The 19,396-nt window shown below is 37.8% G+C and overlaps 1 protein-coding gene across 3 annotated transcripts in view; it reads left to right on the top strand.

The window, feature by feature from the left end:
• DIAPH2 (diaphanous related formin 2) overlaps positions 1 to 19,396 on the top strand; it is an 856,474-nt gene that overhangs the window by 151,850 nt on the left and 685,228 nt on the right. The gene's annotated exons all lie outside the window — the stretch shown is intronic.

The following is a 19,396-nucleotide window of genomic DNA, read 5'->3' as shown; positions in this document are numbered from 1 at the left end:
TCAGCCATCTCCCAGGCAGGAGGTAGGAGAGCAGGACTGTCTTGGCAAGCCTTTGAGGCTCAGTTTTTCTTTAGATAACACTTCTTTTTAAAAAAAATTAAATTTTTTATTTTCAGTTCTAAATTCTCTCCCTCCCTTCACCCCTTCTGGACCCATTGAGAAGGCAAGAAGTATGACACCCATTATTATACATATGAAATTAGGCAAAATATTTTCACATTAGCCATGTTGCAAAAAACAAAAACAAAACAAGAAAAATAAAGTGAAAATAAATATTCTGCAATTTACACTCCAACTTTATAAATTATGTCTCTGGAAGTAGATAGCATTTTTCGTCATGAGTCCTTTGGAAATGTTTTCAATCATTGTCTTGATCAGGGTAGTTACTTAAGTCTTTCACAGTTGATCATTGTTACAATATTGCTGTTACTGTGTACAGTGTTCTCCTCATTCTGCTCACTTTGCTTTGTATCAGTTCATATAGAAACGTTCCCAGGTTTTTCTGAAAATATTATGGTAATTATTTCTTATAGCACAACAGTATTCCATCACAATCATATACCACAACTTGTTCAGCCATTCCCCAGTTGATGGGCATCCTCTAAATTTTCAATTCTTTGCCACCCCTAATAGAGCTGTCATAAATATTTTTGTATGTATAGGTCCTTTTCCTGTCTGTTTTTAGCCATTTCCCAGTTGAAAGACATCACTCTTAGTTTTCAATTCTTTGCTACCACAAAAAGAGCAATGATTTGTAGTTTTACATGTATGGGTCATTTTCCTTTTCCATTGATGTCTTTGGGATACAGACCTGGTACTGGCATTACTAGGTTAAAGGGTATGCACAGTTTGATAGCCCTTTGGGCTCCAGAATGGTTGTTGACAACTCTTAGTACTTCTTTATAGAAGTTGCTCTTAGGAAACAGAGCTCCTGGTCTTTATACTTAAATGGAATGTAGCTACTCATTAACTGTTTGCTCACAAATTATTCCTACTTGAATTGACTGAGGTGTGTTTAAAATTATAATTCCTTGTGATACTGCCAGTTAATGAGATCTGCTAAATATATAAAGCTGTGTTATAGGCATTGTGTCTCTTTAAAGAGGCAAGTCTCATGGAATTAATAGAACTCCCAATAATATGAGAATTTCCAATAATCCTTGTTACCGTTGAGGGCACCATCATCTTCCTGGTCACCTAGGCTCCCAACCTCAGTGTCATATGAGTAGCATATGCTACTCCTCTTTCCCATTCACTCCACATAGCCATTCCATTGCCAAATCTTGTCTTTTCTACCTTCACAACATCTCTCATACAGTATATGCCTGCTCTCCCCTCACATAGACCACACTCTTCATCCAGGCCCTCCTCACCTCACATGTGGTCTATATTTCTTAGCTTGTTTGTTGGTTGTTCTCCCTGCCTCAGGTTTCTCCTGACTCCAGTTTATCCTTTTCTCAGCTGCCAAACTCTAAATTTCAGGTTTGACCATGCCATCATCCTAGTTGATGAACTCTATTGGCTCCTTATTGCATCTGAGATCACACATAAAAACACGTTTGGCTTTTCAAGCTCTTTACCACCTGGCCCCTTTCTACCTTCCCAATTTTGTTAGACATCACTCTGAATACTTTCCGTTCAAATGACACTTGTTGTTCCTAACTTGTTCCTCCATGGCCTGACTCTAAGCCTTTGTGCTAGCTGTCTCCCATGCTTGAAATATTCTTCTTCCTCATCTCTGCATCCTGGCTTCCCAGGATTCTTCAGGAAGCATTTCCTAGTCCCCCTTAATGCTCGTGTCTTCCCTCTGAGGTTATCTCCTGTTTATCCTGCCTGTTGTATTTGTCTTGTATAGGCATAATTATTTGTGTATTGTCACCCTCTTTGAGGACGGGGACTTTGTGTTTGCCTTTCTTTGTATCCCCAGTGCCTGGCACATAATACCTAATAAATGCTTGTTAGTAATTATGCTGACAGTCATTTAAGGTATATTTTAATATATAGATGGTCCCCGAAATGCAGATACAATTTTGGAGTCACCTTTTACCTCTTAACAATCCCTTCTTGTTTATATACTTGATGCTCCTGTATAAAGACCTATTTTAGTGAGGGAGGAGGAGGAGGAAGAGAAGGAAGAGAGGAAGCAAGAGATATATTTTCATGAGGGGCCATAGGGTAGAAGGAATTGAATTCTCTTGTACAGACAGAGGAAAGAGAGAGATGTGTTCCTGGCATTTGTAATATGTTGTTTCCCAGAGAAACAATGAAAAATAATAATCCTTTTGTTGTTATTGTTCAGTGATATTATAAGCTTAAAAGGTTCTGGTGTACCAGCTGGGAAATTAAATACCTTTTATACCATTTTCCATAGGAAAAACCTGCTTTGAGTTCCCACAGACTTACAGATAAACTTTTGAAATCTCTTTGTAAGTTGAGGACTTACTGTCCTGTATGTAGTGTATCAATGTAAAGTAGTGACTGGTTTTTTTTAAGACAATTTACTGAACTTAGTTATTAACATCTCACTTGTCTAGCACTCTGCTTTGTGGCCAGGTCATCTTTGGGAAGTAGGGTTGAGAATCAGGAAGTGAGCAACAGAGCAGACCCAATAGATACCACTTTTTATTTCAAGAAACATTTATTAAGCTTTCGAAAGCCACTCACTTCACTACAATACTTACTAACTCACTGAACATTCCCTGTGTCTTTAATGTAGCACTAAAGAGATTCATACAGGATTTCCCCATCATATTGAAGTCATTGCCATTTTTACAATTCTCCTTTTCTTCTATCTCTTCCAACAATTGCTGTAAAATTGTCCCCAGGATTGTTGAAGTAGGCCTTTGCTAGGTATGAAACTGTTAACCAGTCCTGGTGCTGCCCATTATCTAGAGTTTTGGTCAGAGTATGAGAGCCTTGTCTTATGCTGAATTACCTATTGTGGTAGATAGTGCTCTATCAAGTTTCTAATGTATTTTCATCAATTTGACTTCGTTTTTAAGTTCAGATTTGTAAAGCAGCTGAAGAATTAGTTTTGGGTCTGTATTGTGTGTGTGTGAGTAGGTTGCATCTTATTACAAGTGAAGAATTGGGCAGAAGTGGTGTAAAGGGCATCATCACAGAAGATATCTGAATAAAAAAGGTCAGTTGCTCATGCAGGGGGAGGGAGAGACAACTGCTAGAGGGCTCACTTGTTTCATTGATGAAGGATGTATGGGAAAACATGAGCAAGAAACATCTGGGATGGCTTACAATGTGTACCACTGGGTGAATTCAGTTTCCATAAAGATAAGATCGTGTATCCATTGCAGTGTATCCTGCCAGTATATTTGGTAAGGAAGTGACAAGAGATTGGCTTTTTAAATTGATATATTATTTGTTCCCTTAGTGTCTTCTGCTTTTCCCATGTCTTGGCCTTTTTATAATTCATTGCCTTTACTTCATGGAGGGTCAAGCAGGGAAATGGAAAATAGTAGAAACTTGTGATTTTCATCATTTTGTCCATTTTGGGCGTACATAAAAGCAGTAAGAAGCAGGTTTTTCCCATCACTCATTTTTATTTTATAGTAATTACAATGTTTTCTCTTGAGCCATATAGTGTATGAAATCACCGAGGAGTGTTTTGCTTATTTATGTGTTAACAAATTGTAGTTTATAAATCTATGGAAATGGACATTTTAATCAGTGCATATTCTTGAAATTATCTGAGATTACGAGTAATCCATGGTGAGAGGTCAGTACACATATGGCTTAATCTCTTCCTCTGTCTACATCTGTAGCCCAATAGTCTGATAATTGATGTGCATAATGATGACCCTCAGGCCCTGCAAGATTCAATTATCTACTTATTAAAAGAAGAAAGCAGAGTTGATACCATATTGATGAAGGATTTTCAACATGGTTTTGAATAAAAAGGGTAGTGGTGAAGTGCCAACCCTCAGTTAATGAGAAAATTAACTGAAATGTTTAAGACCCTAAATATTCTGCTTCATTGAGACCTCATTCAACCAATATTTTATAATTAAGGGCTTACTCTGTGAAAAGCCCTATTTGATATGGTAGAAGTATAAAGACAGGGAATGATAAAGTTTCTGACTTCATTTGGCAAGAAGCATCCAGTGAAAGGTCCCAGAGATCTGTGCTTGACCTTCTGCTACTTACCATTTTGATCAGTTATTAAGATAAAAGCATAGATTATATGCTCACCAAATTTGCTGACAGTGTCATGCTAGCTAGCATAGCTATAACATAGTGGATGTCAGAAGAGACCTTGGCAGGAAGGAGCATGGGCCCAAATTCCCTAAGGTGAGATTCAATAGGGATCAATGTATAGTTCTCTCCCTCCCCCTGCATGAGCAACTGACCTTTTTTATTCAGATATCTTCTGTGATGATGATCATTTCTTTCTCCTTTTTTGGGAAATGAGGGGGTTGTACTAGGTGGACTCTGAGATCATTTCTAGCTCGACCTCTCTGAGCCTAGGATCTGTTAGCATCTCAGGTCAGAGGTGAGGGCAGCATGCTTCCCATCACATCGGGCACCACACTGAGCAGATTTCTGACGTCTTTCAGAATTGTTTTCTTTTTCATTATTGTAGTCATCATGTTGATTTTTCTCTGCTTTGCTCTGCTTAAGTTTATGTCTTTAGATTCTCTGAATTCTTCATTTTTGTTGTTTCTTATGGAATAGTAAAAATTGTATTGCATTCATATTCTACATTTTTTGGCCATTCTCTAATCTGTGGGCACTCTTTCAAATCTTTGATAATATAAATATTTTGTATATGTGAGACCTTTCCTTCTGTAGTTGACTCTATGTCATCTCTTCCTAGTGGTAAGCAAACTTCATGTAAAATTTAGTAACTTTGCTTGCATAATTCTGAATTGTTTTCCAGAAGAGTTGGACCAATTCACATCCCCACCAATAGGGCCTTACTGTACATACGTCTTCTTATAGCCCTCTTAAAAGTTACCAATTATTTCATTGGTCATCTGCTAATATGCCTGTCATGAGATTATTTAAATTTTCATTTCTCTTTTTACAATTATGATAGCTTGCATTTCACTTTTTGAAAATTGTCGTGAGCCCTACCTTATAGATGACAACAAAAAAATAAAGAAGCAAAACTGACCCCCAAACCCTGAATAAACCCAATCTGATGCTATCTGCAGCATATCTCCCATGTAGTCCCCTACCTGTATGCTGAGGGTGGGAATGTATTTTTACCTGTTCTTCATGTAACAAGAACTTAGCTGACTTTTACTGTTATCTTGGTTGATGTTGTACTCATGTATGTTGTTTTTTAAAAATTCTCTTTAATTTGTTAATCCGATGTTTTTTGCATAGATGTTCTTCCATTTCATTTTAGTTTTAACTTTTATTGGCCTGGGCAAAATAATTTCAAAAAATTTCTTTTATTTCATAATTTGTTTTGAATCTTCCTTTTAGATATTGGCAATTGGCTTCAATTTCATTGACGCTTTTCTGGTTCTGGCTTCCCTGGTATGAGTCAGGGAAGCTTCCTTTTTATTTCTTTATTATTGATCTTTCTGGAGTTTATTTCTGATATTTGCTGGAGTTTTTGTAGGGGAGCTGGTCTTTTCTACAATCTTTCATGTTGCCCTCATACTCGGAAGTATCCTGCCTACTCTATTTTGCATCATTTCACATATTTCTACGTGTCTCTAAATTCCTTGTTTTCTTTTTAGCTTGTATTAGTACTGCACTTTGTTGTTATACCACCATTTTTTGAGCTATTTTATAATGGACTGGCACTTACGTTATTTTTTCTTGTTGTCGCAATAAGCGCTGCTGTGAATATATTGGCGAACCTTGAACTTTTTTTTCAAATTCTTTGGTATATGTACAAAGCAGAGAGATAAGCATAAATTATAAAATGGCTCTAATTTCATAGATTTGTGTTTTTAAAACATTTCTTAGACCATTTTATGTCTACTTTTAGATATAAACTGTCTTTAAAATGTCCATTTTTATGATTTTCTGAATTCCAGTTAACTTTGAGGAGAAGCATTTAGGTGATTTTAATGGACAATGAGAAAATAGTTTCATATCACATACATATGTTGATTTTAGAATTTCTGAAATGGAGAAGACACACTTGTGGGATTAATATACTTTGGTACATTTTGAATAGTAACATCACCACTGATTCCCTTCTGTTGTCATTAGTTTGTATGATGTGTGAAAATATTTAAGTAACTATCTAGGAAAGTCACATTTTCACAATTTTATAAATAGTTTTGCCTTGTAAATAAATATGCAAGAGAAAGCACCTCAAATATTGCTTTGTGTGACATTTCATTACTGGCACTTTAATACTTTAATTACTTAAGATCTGTGGTTTCGTTGCTGCGAGTCCTCCTTTCAGTGGTACAGACAAATGGGAATGACTGTAGTCCTTGGTGTTATTTGAATGTATCAGAAGTTAAGAAATGGCCAAAAGGCTCTGTTCATTTGTAAACAGTAGAGTAATACTTACCCTTTTATTTTAATTTTAGAAACATAGTAATTTTTTCAAACTACTCTCCATTAGGATGAGGGATGTTCATAGCGGGCTAGTAATCACTCGAACCTTATTACGTATGTTCTATACTAATTAAAATGAAAGAAACATACTAAAACTAACCAGCAGTATTGTTGTATGAGTACATTATAATTTCTGTGTACTTGGTTACAGTTGAGTAGCTAATAAGTGTAAGGTTTGTTGTTTATTCATGACCCCATTTGGAATTTTCTTGGCAAAGATATTGGAGTGGTTTGCCATTTCCTTCTCTAGCTCTATTTACAGATGAGGAAACTGAGGCAAACAGGTCACACAGCTAGTAAGCTTCGGAGCCTGGATTTGAGCTCAGGAAGATGAGTCTTCCTGACTCCAGACCTGACGATCTGCTCTACCTAGCAACTAAAAGGTTAAAAAAAAAAGCAAGGGCTAGTTCCATATGTAGTAGTAATTTTAGAATCCATTGTTATTTCAACAATCCGGCTAGCAGCGGTTGTTGGGGTGAAAGCTCAACAACAAGAACGCTACAGCACGCTTCAAAAGCCCAGGTTCTTTTGATCTGCTTAACTAAGGAGAGCAAGGTGAAGGGGTTGACAAGCTTACTTTAATTCAGCATACAAATATCATTCACTTAGTTCAGGGGAAAAATCCAGCATCCTGAACTTCAGAATAAAATACAAACAAATCACAAACACCAACAGACAGACCTTGTCTGATTCAAATCCCAGTACATAGTTACCGGGTTACAAGCTGGAGGGCCCTTAGCTACAGCTGCCTGGAGTCTCCACCTCAGCACCACCATGAGTGAGAGCTCTGTCCTCTCTTCTTATAGGGCTTCAGACATCATCAAACATCATCTGAATGACCAGAACTTAGGCTGCTATGATTGGCTCTTGAGTTAGCCCCTCCCCTTAGGACCCTGGGAGGTTCACATCCACATAGGTTAGGTTAATACCTAATAGGGGTTAGAGCCTGGGGCTTAGCACTTAGTAAGACTCAATGAAATACACTGAACCAAACTCTTCAAGGGCACTTGTCGAACTAAGTGCTAAGAGCCCATTTTGCTTACCAACATAATTGTCTATCTTTAGTCATTCCTTTATGGATTAATGCAGTGACCAACTAAATAACAAATTAAATAAAAAGTTAAAGTTGAGATAGTGTTTCCCATTATAGCATTTCCATTCTGTCCTCCTTAAATAGGCTGTTGGCTCTGAAAAATGAGAAATGGACATCAAAAAAGAAATGCACGCTGTCACCATTTCTTGGCAGTAAGGAGTCTGAAAAGGGCCTAAAACTGCCTAAGCCAGAAGATACTTTATGTCCTTGCCATCAGAATCACGTGGCCTTATTGTACAAATTGATTTATATTTCAGTGCCTGGCATATAATAGGCACTTAATAAAAACTTGCTAATTGATTGTAAGACATTATGGAGTAGGAGGATGAAGATTATGAACCTTATTGTTTCACAGGGTAGGGAAAGGTAATTGAGAAAATGACCTGCGAATGAAGCCACCACATTTGGATTCTGCTACTATATTGGGGGGGGTAGCTAGGTAATGTAGTGGATGAAGTGCTGGGCATAGAGTCAGAAAGACTCATCTTTATGAGTTCAAATTCAGCTTCAGATACTTACTACCTGTGTTACTCTGGGCAAGTCACTTAACCGTGTTTGTCTCAGTTTTCTCATCTGAAAATGAGCCAGAGAAGGAAATGGCAAACCCCTCCAGTATCTTTGCCAAGAAAACTCCAAATAGGGTCATGAAGAATTGGACACAACTGAACAACTCTGTCTTTTGAAGTACTCTGCAAATACTATGATACTTGACAAGATGAAGTCAAGAAAAATAGCTATACTTGAGTCCAGTAGAGGATTGGTGCAATAACTGGACCAATACATATAGAGAAAATCCATACAGGAGGTGACTCAATTTTAAAAGTATCCATTGTTTTATTTTCAAGGGGTTTCAGAAGGTAAGATTCCAAGGAATGAAAAAAACATTACACACATCATTTTTACCTCAAAAATATCATTCAGGAAGACTTTGGCAAATACTAACCCACGTACCTATATTTTTATCTTTATAAAATCTCGAGAATAGCCGGCGCATACATTAAATGGTATCCTTGATGATCACATGAGAGACATGTAAACTAATTTTTGAAATAAGCCATTTCTTTGTGGGTACACAGTTGATTGACACATGTATAGAATATAAGATCTTCCCATGTCTATTCTTCAACTTAATAAAACGACATTTGGATCACAATGTGCATTTTTAAATAATTCAAGATTTTAAGACAGATAAAAATGTAAGTGATTTTTTTAATAAGCTTGATGGATATTAATAATTGGAAAGGCATAAAGAGGAAAACATGAGGTATTTTCTAATTTCATGGAGGATGTCCTTGGAATTCAAACAGAAGTCTTTTCTGTTGATATTTTCCAAATGATCTCATTTCTAAATGATAGTAGAATACTTTGCTTTGATCCCCAGGATGCTACATAGCCTCCTTTGTGACATCCACAATTATTTGATTGATACTAATTTAGCCCCACCCACATTGGAAAAACAAAGTGGATGAAAAAAGCATATTGAATAGATTGAAACATAGCTGAAAAGGCATCCTCTTGATTTAGTGTGTGAATACAGGCATATACATACATGAATCTTGAACTGGTATTCCATATATAAAAAGAGCTGGACCTAGAGTTGTTTGAGGAAGATATCAGAAGAGATCATATTTGGAAAACTGCGCAATTCTTGCAGTGATCCTAAGCTCATTGATCACTGCCCCCCTTTTCAACAGTGACAGTCTCTCAGAGATTCTGTATGGCTGCAAATATAAAAGGTACTGCCAAGGACATGTATGCCTGGGAACAAAAGTGATCCTTCTTACGTATTGAGAGTGGCAAACAGTAGATGAACAGTCCAGTTGTTATATTACTTCCCTTGAAATAGTAAAAAGAACAGAGGAAGGCCTGTAGCATATTGGGCGTATTCTTTGAGGAATATTTATAGAAGGATCTGAATGAGAATTTGTGGTGGCTTTGGGAAGGATTACTGTGCAGATGAGAAGGTAGATATAGCTAAGCATCTAAACAAGTTTCTTTGCTTGCCCAAAGTGTAACTAGGACTAAATGAAAGAGTAAGTGAATAAATGAAAAAGCAATTATTTTAGTTACTTACTATGGACAAAGCACAAAGTGTTAGTAATGGATTTACAACTAGAACCCAACTTTTCTGTCATGATCTTCTCCTCAAACCACACTGCCTGTGACTGCTTGGCTGTATGTGTGGTTGCTAGTTCATCTTATAGTTAGAATCTTTTGTATGTTAAAAGTGCTAACATTAGAGTTTTCTTGTCAATTGAAAAGGAAAATGCCATGGATTGCTCATTACATAAGTGACATCTTTGTCCACCTCATTTCATTATTCTTTTATCCCCTTTTCTTCATTCTTCATTCAGCATCTCCTCCCTTCGTTGCCCTGTGCCAACTGTAGTGGGGGATTTACCAAAGAAGTATGGAAGTTGGCCATTGTCCCCAAGGAGCTTATAATTTAATGTGTGAGACAAGATATGAATATATCTATCGATTACAGTGTTGGTGGGGAGAAGTTGTGAATATTTGCCTTCACACATTGCCTTTCTAATGTATTCAATGAAAAGATGACGTGAAAGCTCTTTGAGTGTAGCTGTTGGAGGTTTTGTTGAACTTGAGTATCTGGTTATCTCATTGCCAAGCTAAGGTAAACTAACTTCTCCAAAAGAGAATAATAAGAGCCTGTGTATTTGCAGAAATGTTCAGATCCTGTATATTATTATTCTGAAGAAGAACTATTAGGCTAGTAGAAGAACAGTCTTATCATAGTAGCTTTTTCAAAGTCAAAAAGGCTATAGAAGGCTTCTAAAATCTGGTTCATGGTTGCATCTTGTACCTATTTGGTTCTTGAAATGTCTGTGGAAAAGCCGGGTGTCTTTTAAGTACATTGGCATGGCAGAGCTTTGGAATGTCCTCCTTTCCTGGTGGTATATTTTAATCAACAGAATGCTGTGAGTTTTATGAAATTATCGGAATCTTCCTCCCATTGCACAAACCCGATTCATTGTGTCACATAGTTAGCATACTATACGATCAGTAACTTCCGTGAAATTGAATGAAAATAAATTCCATTAATTGGGCACAGAGACAAAAAGCTTTCTTTCAGTGTTGTCCAGCAGAAGGAGTCACACATATATGTGTGATCAGACCTCTCTTGCTCCCCACTTAAAATTCTTTCAGCTCATGGCCAGGGAAATGTTTGGAGATAAGAGAGTACATGGAAGGATTAATGTTACTGAATGACATCATTTAGTACTTGAATGTGGGATGGACTGGAGATAGAAAAGACTGGAAAGAGGGAGATCAGGTGGACCCCTGCTAGATAATACAGAGTGGGAGACTCGTACTGATTACAGAAATAGGGAAGGGACTTGTCTAAATGGAGAAGCACCTTCATTCTTTTATATAGCGTGTTGGCATATGGCTCTTTATTGAAACCTGATTTGACTTTGTCATTTTTAATTATGTTCGTAATAGTGTTGACCTGTCAAATGGATGAGGGAAGTTTTTAAAGATGCATCATTTTGTAAAAGACTAAAGTGAACTATATAAATGTAGGCAACATTTTACTGCATTTTACTTGGGTATATCCATACAGAAGCATTGGGGCTCACATTTATATTGCTTGTTTACAACATATGTCACTACTGAGTGTAATTCTCCAGTATTAAAGAACTCTTACTAGGACCTAAGAAAAAACTGCAAGTATTTTAAGAGAGACGTTTTTTATCTTCAAAACTACCTAGTTTTGTAATAACGAGCATTTTAAAATAGTATAGTGAAGCTAAAATTCCCAATAAAATAATTAGGGTTCAGAATAAGAGTGCATCATCAACTTTGACTCAGGTCAAGAGAGAGAAGATTGAAACAATAGTATCGTCTTTACAACAGAGATTTAGAGCTTTGCCCAATCAGTTATGCTGACAGTAGAAAACCGTATATAGGCATTCAAGCCGTTCCTTTTGAGACTCCATAATGGTGCTTTTTTCAGCACATTACCAGGATGGGGCAAAGTTGCCACTGTTGTTCTCATTGATTCCCTCTCTCCTAACTGATGCTTTTTAACATGGCTGCCGCTTCCCAATGACTCTCCTGCCCCAAGAGGAAGTAAAGGTAAGCAAAATAGGCAATATATACTGTTACTGATTTGGAATGTAGTTTGTAGTGTTGACATAGGAAATCCTTCCATGGGAAAATTTGTGAGAAGTGAAGGAGGATTGAGATTCAGGAGATCATTGGATATGAGAAGACCTAGAGAATTTGGCATCTTGTCTTGGATAGGAATAACACCAGGTTCAAAATATCTAAATACTAAAAATGCTAAGGTCATAGCTAATTGGGAACTTCAGCTAGCTCATCTATAGTAAGTAGGTAGTTACGTCTGAGGTTTCATTTTAGGATAATAACTTTTGCCATCCTAAACAGTTTTCCTCTGCTTCTCTTTGGTCCTTGGTCATTTTGATAAATTGCTGTTTTGGTAGGGGTTTAAAATGGAATAGTTTGACCCTGGCCTTGAGGCAGTAGAAGGTGTTGCTTAATTTAGACCCATAGCTATGACTCATTTACCAATGTACCTGAGAGACCCTGCAGGAAGTATTGTTTCCTCCATTTCTGGTGTTGAAAGTTAATCACTCTAATGACTCCTGTGCCATGTCATACTGCCAAGATTCCCCCAGGTATCTGTCAAGAATTGGTCATGACTTCCTAAGGGAGGTACTTGGTCACTTCCAATAAAGTGATTGGAGAGTCTGGATATGTGTGGCCTGTAGGAATAAATGAATGAAAAGCACTTATTAAAGGCTTACTATTTGCAAAACTGAAGAGGAGATGAGATATTGACATTTAATTTTCATGTTGATAGAAACAAGAAGTAAATGTTTCCTGAATAAAAATAAAATGCCAGCACGTAAGTATCATGGCAGTTATTCTAACTTAAGATCAATAAGATGCAGATCCTGCCTTGAAGGAGCTTGTTGTCTAGTAAAGTGGATAGGACATGCATATAAATGCTTCTAACAATGTAAATATAAGTGGATGAGAGGGGTACAAATATGTTGTATGAGTTAAGAAAAGGGAGATGTCACTTCTGATTTGATGATCAGAGAGTGGGTGACACTTGATGAAGGCTCTGAAAGATGGTTAGGATTATAACAGGTAGCAATGAAGAAAGTTCATTCCTTGTTTACAGAATGGCATGAACAAAAGACCAGGATGTTGGAAAATGCTAGACTTGTACTTGGTGTGGGAAAGTCTAGTTCAGCTAAAGTGTAGCTTAGGTAAAATAGAGTACGTTAACAGAAGTGATTGTGGAGGGCATTAGATGCCGGGCTGAGGAATTTGTATGTTGTTTCATAGGCAGTAGGAAGGTCCTGAAAGACTTTGAGCATTGAAGTAATTATAGTTGGGTATAAAGTATATAAATCTGCCTTTGGTGTGAAGGATGGATTGGCAGCAGGAGAGAGGAGAGACAGTAAGATTTGCTAGGAAGCTGTTGCTATCCCCTTGTGTGTTCCACCATGCTGCATCATAGAGTCATATTTTCATTTGAAGCATTGTAGAATATCTCAGGCCATGTCAGTAGAGGCACTGCTAGCCTTAGGAATAGGCAGAAGTGGTTTAAGGGGGCGTGCTAATGGCCTCTCTTCTCAAAAGATCTCTCTCCTCGTCTTCTTACCACAGTCAGAGGTTCTGCCAAAAGAGATGAATTCTTCAGTCTTGAAGGCCCTTCAGTCTTAAAGAGATTTCTGCTAGTTAGATGAGACCTGAGGAAGTTGTACCATTTATCCAACTTATTCACATGAATTCATTCTAGCCAGGCCCCTTCCATCTTCTCATTTCTGAAAGGTTTCTTGGCATAGTCAGTGGAGTTTGAATGTGACCTCTTCCATTTGCTAGCTTTATGACCCTGGACAAGTCACTTCACCTTTCCCAGCCTCAGTTTCCTCATCTGTAAAATAGGAATAATAATAGAATCTATCTCATAGGATTGTTAAGAGGAGCAAATGAGATGATGTCTGTGAAGCACTTTGTAAACCTTAATATTTTACTTAAGGTTGTTTCTCGAACCTATATATGACTATTTTTATCACTATTAAATTTGTTATTATTAAATTCAACCCAGCAACCTAGCTTGTCAAGATCTTTGTTAAATTCTGAAACTGTTATTTTCTTCTCATTGCTCCTCACTTTATCTCTTACTTTTTTGATCATACACCTTTCTGCATTTCTTTCTGCTAGGTTTTTACTGCTTTACATCACCTTTCCCTCTTTTACCCTGTTGCCTTCTTTGCCTTCCTTTATCCTTTTCCTGTTTCACTTCTTCTTAAGAATTGGTTGCTCTATACCTGCTTTCATATGTAGGATGACTGAGCTCTTATAGAAATAAAGTACAGGTAGGTTAGATTTGTTCTGTATCATATGATATACGTGATCCAAGAGACTTTGGGTACTGCAGTCTAGAACCAACTCTTCATTCAAAAGCCAGGAAGATAGTAGTTCAGTTGTGTCTGACCCTTCATGATCCCATTTTGGATTTTCTTGGCAGAGATATTGGAGTGGTTTGCCATTTCCTTCTCTAGCTCATTTAACAAATGAGGAAACTTCGGCAAACAGGGTAATGTGACATAAAGTCAGATTTGAGGCCAGATTTGAACTCAGAAAGATGAGTCTTCCTGACTCGGGGCCTATTGCTCTATCCACTGCACCTGCCTCCTAGCTGCACTTAATCAATTTGTATGACAGAGGAGATAGCGATCCATGTATATTTTTTCCACACCTCTTCACATAATATAAGTCTCTTATTCCAAGGGTAACTGGGCTTACTATTTTCACATACTTTGAACTTCATTGGCCCACCCAGCTGATCTCCTCGATTTAACTATCTCCAGAAATTCATGATTCTGCAAGATGAAATCAGCTCTGAAATTGCTACCTCCTCAACACTCCCTGCCTTGGGGTCAGAGAAGCTGGGGAGTAGATATTGGGGTATTCCTCCCAGACCCTCTGTTTGAAGAGGGTACCCAGGGAATCACCTCATCATTTCTGATCTAGTTGATCTCCTAGATTTCGCTCTGGAAGAAGCACAAGTCAAGACATCACCCTATGTTGTCATTGGTTCTCTTCAAAAAAAATGAAGGATGAACAACAGTCATCTCCAGAAACTTACCAATCTGCAAGATAAACTCAACTCTGTGATTTATACCTGAGGTCATTTCCCACATCTTTCTAGCCAAGTGCCCTCCACCCCAGCCCTGTGCATTTCAGCTTCCTTTTATGTGCTCTCTTCCCCCATTAGATCGTGGCCTACTTGAGGACAGGGAATCTTATCCCCAGTGCTTAGCGCAGTGCATGGCACTTGGTAGACACTTAACAAAGGTTTGTTCGTTTTTTTTCTGACAGGTATGTTACTTTTGCTTTGTTAGTTCTGTGCAATATTTTACTAGTTTGTCGTATGTACAATCTTAAAAAATCCCTTTTTCTTCAAATTTTGTATCTTTGTGGCCTTGCTGGCTGAGCTAATCCTCTGAAGAAGAAGTGATCTTGAGCAGCATTTTAGGACAATGTTAAGTGTCAAAGGCATGAAAGAGAAAATGACTAATGGGTAGGACATTGGACTAGAAGTCAGATGCCCTAGGTTGTATTCCCAGCTCCATTTGTCAATGTGTAGCATGGCCATATTTGATTAAGGAACTTGCCCTATCTATAAAATGGGGATAATATGTCTTACCTTACAAGGATGCTTGTGGGATTAGTGAAGTATTCTAACTTTTTGTGGTCTTTTAAAAGAGTTGTAATGTTTCACAAAGTTACTAAAATTACTGTTCTATAGTTTGGTGGTAAAAGTTGTCTTTTATTTTCAAACTTCATTATCCTTGCCAATTAAGACATTTTCTTATTGACAGCCTCAAAAGGTTAATAACAAAAAAAATCAATTTATTTTTTTGTCTGTGTGAGATCACATGTGCAGAAGCATATATCTCACTTGCAAATTAGCAGCCAGGCCCTACTGAATTATAGAGGACATCATTTAGAGGTTGAATATCAATGAAAATAATTTTGAGTATCATTGATTTTTAATGAAAGATAAACAAATTGGGTTCATAAAGCCAATTGAAATGGAATTTTTCGGCAAATTTATAATTTTTTAATTCAATTAAAATGTTGTAAAATTCACCATTAGCAGGTGACTGACTTTTGTGTGTTTTCTTTCTGATATAATATTGTCTAATTCTGAAATGGGGAATGTTGTATAGTTTCAGAGTTGGAAGGTGCTTTAGGGCCATCTAGTCTTACCTGTATCTGCAGAATCCTCTTGTCAACATTCCCAAGCAATCATCTTGCCTTTTCTTAAAGACCTTTATAGAGGAGGAACTCATTACCTACCAAGGTGTCCCATTCTACATTTGGATAACCCAGAACAGTTATAAAGGTTTTGGGTTTTTTTTTTTCATATACAGTGTATTCAATCTATATATGCCTTACTGCAACCTCTACTCATTACTAGTGACCTAAAGTCAGGAAGACCTGGGTTTGAATCTTATGTCAAACACTAGCTATGTGATCTTAGGCAAGTCACTGAACCTTTCTCAGCTTTACTTTCCTCATCTGTAAAATGGGCATTAATAATAGCCCCCTCACCAGGGGTGTTATGATGATCAAATGAGGTAACATATGTAAAGTGCTTTTCAAATCTTAAATGATGATGTAAGTTATTATTAATTTTACTCCTAGGTCTACATTATAGAGCCAAGGAGAACAAACACAAGTTTCTCTTCCATATTATAGCCCTTCAGACATATGAAAACTTGTCTCATGGTTACTTTAAGTCTTATCTTCTCTAGACTAAACATACCTATTTCTTTTGGTCAGTCCTCGCATGCCATGTTCTCCAGTGTTTTCTCATCATCCTGGTTGTTCCCCCCTGGACATGTGCCAGCTTGTCAACATCCTACTAAAATGTGCTTAGAGCTTAGAAAGATATTTCATGTCCCTGTCATGTCCCTTGTTTTGGGGTCTTTTAGTGTACTTTGAGATCAAATTTAGTTTTGTCCCATATTGAATTTTCTGTCAGCTTAAACTCTCTTTTGTTCGGATAATTTATTATCTAGCTATGCTGCCCCATACTATACTGGAAAGTTGACTTTTGGAACTAAAGTTTGGGACTTTACAATACCCCTATTAATTAAATGTCACCATCTGTGTTTCACCTTATCATTTGAGCCCATTCAGGTCCTTCAGGATCCTCACACATTAACTCTCCCACCTCTGCACCATCTGCAAATGGGGAAAATAACCGTTTATCGAAACTGCTGATTGGATTCGCCTTTGGACCAGACCGGTGATTTCCAAGGTTCTATGTACAACACTCTTGATGAGAAAACTTCCTCAACTACCCCAGCACCTGTTGGAGCCTTATTGAGTTGATAAAAAGTTTTAAATGACAAGTTACTGATAAACAAGTTAAATAGCACAGGGTCAAGGTCAGTTCCCTACCTTTAAGGTGACAGCAACATACCAATGACTAGTTCTGAGCCTAAGTTACTGTAGAATTGTCTAGTTAAACCTTATGCTTCACTTTGCCTTCTTTGTAGCATCTGTGCAGGCAGTGATACCTGACAAAGCTACCAAAACAAGATAGTATGGGCACAGTGGAAGTAGCTATTGAGGGAGGGAGTTAATATCTTGATAGGTCAACTAGAGGTATCAGAGAACTTAAATGGATGAGTCATCCGGGAATTCTTCCCTTCTTTGGCACTCTAGCTATTCAAATTCCTATGACAGGCAACCAGCAATATACATGATTGCTGAACTGGCTTTTTTCTTTGCGTTTCTCTGTCAAGTAACTCTTCAGACCTGTTGTGAGCTGTGGTCTCTTCCCAAAGCTGGTGTCCCTTACCTGCACTATGTCAGAGTGAAAAGATCAATGGCTCTAGAGCCAGAACACCTGCGTTCAAATCTTGCCTGTGATACTTACTATGCGACCTTGAAGAAGTTGTTTTAACTTCCCTGTGCCTCAGTATTCTGAGTTAACTTAATCTGTTAAATGATCACACTTTGTGTCAATTAGAATTTCTAGTATAGAATTTGTTCGCTTGGATTTGAGTTCCTGGAACAGTATTTGCTCTTTTTGTTACAATGTTACCTTTGAGAGCAGGAATTCTGGGTAAGGCTATTCCCACATGTATGTGTCTATGGGTAAATGGAGAAAAATGGGGAGCTTTCCTTGGTGAGTTGGAGTAGCAGGGTAAGACATTGCTCTGAAATCTGGCCCCAGGCTAGGCGGATTAGCTTCCTGTATGTAAAACCTGCAAGTAGGGTGCCTCCTGTGTCTCATTTATTTCTGGAGCATTTGGCTAAGAAGAGGACGCTGTCATGATAGCTCCATTTAAAAATATAGAATCATTTTTTGGCTAATTTTTATGCATCAATAAATACACTGAACGCATTAGTCTCTTCTCAAAATTTAATTTTTGAGGCAGCTAGGTGATGCAGTGAGTAGAGCACTGGCCCTGGAGTTAGGAGGACCTGAATCCAACCTTGACACACTTACTAGCTGTCTGACCTTGGGCAAGTCACTTAACCCCAATTGCCCTGCCCTCCCCCCTCCAAAAAAAATTAATTTTTATTTTTAGTTCTAAATTCTCTCCTTTCCTCCATCCCTTTCCCCACCCATTGAGAAGGCAAGAAATGTTACCCCATTATATGAATGAATTCGTAATACATTAGTGTCTCTCATTCTCTTATCCCTGTCTTCCTTAACCCAACCCTATCCATCTGTCATTCCAACCCTGTCTACCTCTTCCACTGTGCCCTTTGGAATTCCGGTTCCATAGTGGACAAACTTCCTGCTGTCCTTGACCTCTTCCTCTCACAGAAACCTGGCTTCTTTCTGATGACATTATATCCCTGGCTATCTTGTCTGCTTTCCAGCCTCATCACTCGACTGAAACATGTATTTCCAAATTTATCGATGATCTCTTAATTGCCAAATGTGATGTTTTTCCCCCTCAATCATAATCCTTCTCCACCTACTTGATGCATTTGGCCCTTTTGAGCAGCTTCTTGTCTCTATGCTTTTATGACTTTAGTCTCTCCTGATTATTCTCCCTTTCTAGTTGTCCTTTCTCAGTTTCTCTTGCTGTCTCATCATCCATATCACGCTGCCCTGCTATTCTCTAATGTTCTCTTTTGGGCCCTCTTCTTTTCTCCCTCTTGGAAACCTCATCAGCTCCCATGACTTTAGCCTTGAAGATCTCCATATCTTCAGAGTTGAGTGTCAATATTGAACTGCCAGATCTAAATATCCAGTCTTAGTATTTGCCTTGAGCTGAAGTCTCCTATCACCATTTACCTATTGGACATTTCAAACTGAATATAAGGCATCTTCATTTTAACTTGTTTAAAACTGAACTCATTTTCTTTGCCTCCAAACCCTCCCTTCTTCCAGACTTCCTGATTTCTTTTGAAGGAAGGGCTCCTTATTGTTCCAGTTTCCCAGGTATGTAACTTTGGCCTCATCCTTAACACCTCATGTAGCTGTTGAGCTGCCAAATTTTGCCTTTTCTACTCCCATGATATAAGTCTTGTCCAGTCCCTTCTCTCCGCCCACATGCCTACCACATTCATTTAGATCCTCATCACTTCTCACCTAAATTAATGGAGATACTTTCCTGGACTCCTCATTCTGAAATCTCACCCTATTATTTCAAACAGTTGCCAAATCCGTCATCACAACATCTCTGAAATCCAGCCCTTTCTCTAGTCACATGG

The sequence above is a fragment of the Trichosurus vulpecula genome, chromosome X, assembly GCF_011100635.1.
Source record: "Trichosurus vulpecula isolate mTriVul1 chromosome X, mTriVul1.pri, whole genome shotgun sequence".
Taxonomy (NCBI): Eukaryota; Metazoa; Chordata; class Mammalia; order Diprotodontia; family Phalangeridae; genus Trichosurus; species Trichosurus vulpecula.
This window is presented reverse-complemented; position numbering and strand designations above follow the sequence as displayed.